Raw genomic sequence first — 560 nt, forward strand, 5'->3', positions numbered from 1 at the left:
TGTGTTTGTCTCCGAGTTTGCAATTTGTTCTGCCGCCTCTATTAAGAATTTCACATGTTTTACTGATCCAGTTGGAAGTCTTGATGCGATCCCAGGCCCTCAAGGAGAGGGGAGTCTGTGGCTGGTGATGACTCTTTCTCCTTTCATGTATGCCTTTTTTAATACCTGTCAGTGGATTTACACCTCTGTGGTGCCTGGAAGAGAGAATCCATCTTAGCACCGACCAGATTGTAAGTGTCTGGGATTTTGTAGTGAATGTGGATGAGGATATTTCAGACGGGGTTATATCACTGGCATTGAATTCAAGGATGTGTCCCCTTTGGTGCTGGGGACAGACCGCAGCTTCTGCTCTGTGCTCCAGTCCTGCCGGAGGTGACATAAGAACAAAACCCACGTGTCTGTGCTGCTGCACCCCAGATCTTACGCTTTGCAAAGAACTGGCTTTGGTGGTCTTTGTTTAAAAAGTCAACAAAGGATTTGGGAGCTGTGATAAAGCCATTGTGTTGCACATCAGAACTGCTCTTTGTAGGAGCTGTGACACTTACCTGTGTGTCTGCCTT

This window comes from Patagioenas fasciata, chromosome 4 (assembly GCF_037038585.1).
Source record: "Patagioenas fasciata isolate bPatFas1 chromosome 4, bPatFas1.hap1, whole genome shotgun sequence".
Lineage (NCBI taxonomy): Eukaryota > Metazoa > Chordata > Aves > Columbiformes > Columbidae > Patagioenas > Patagioenas fasciata.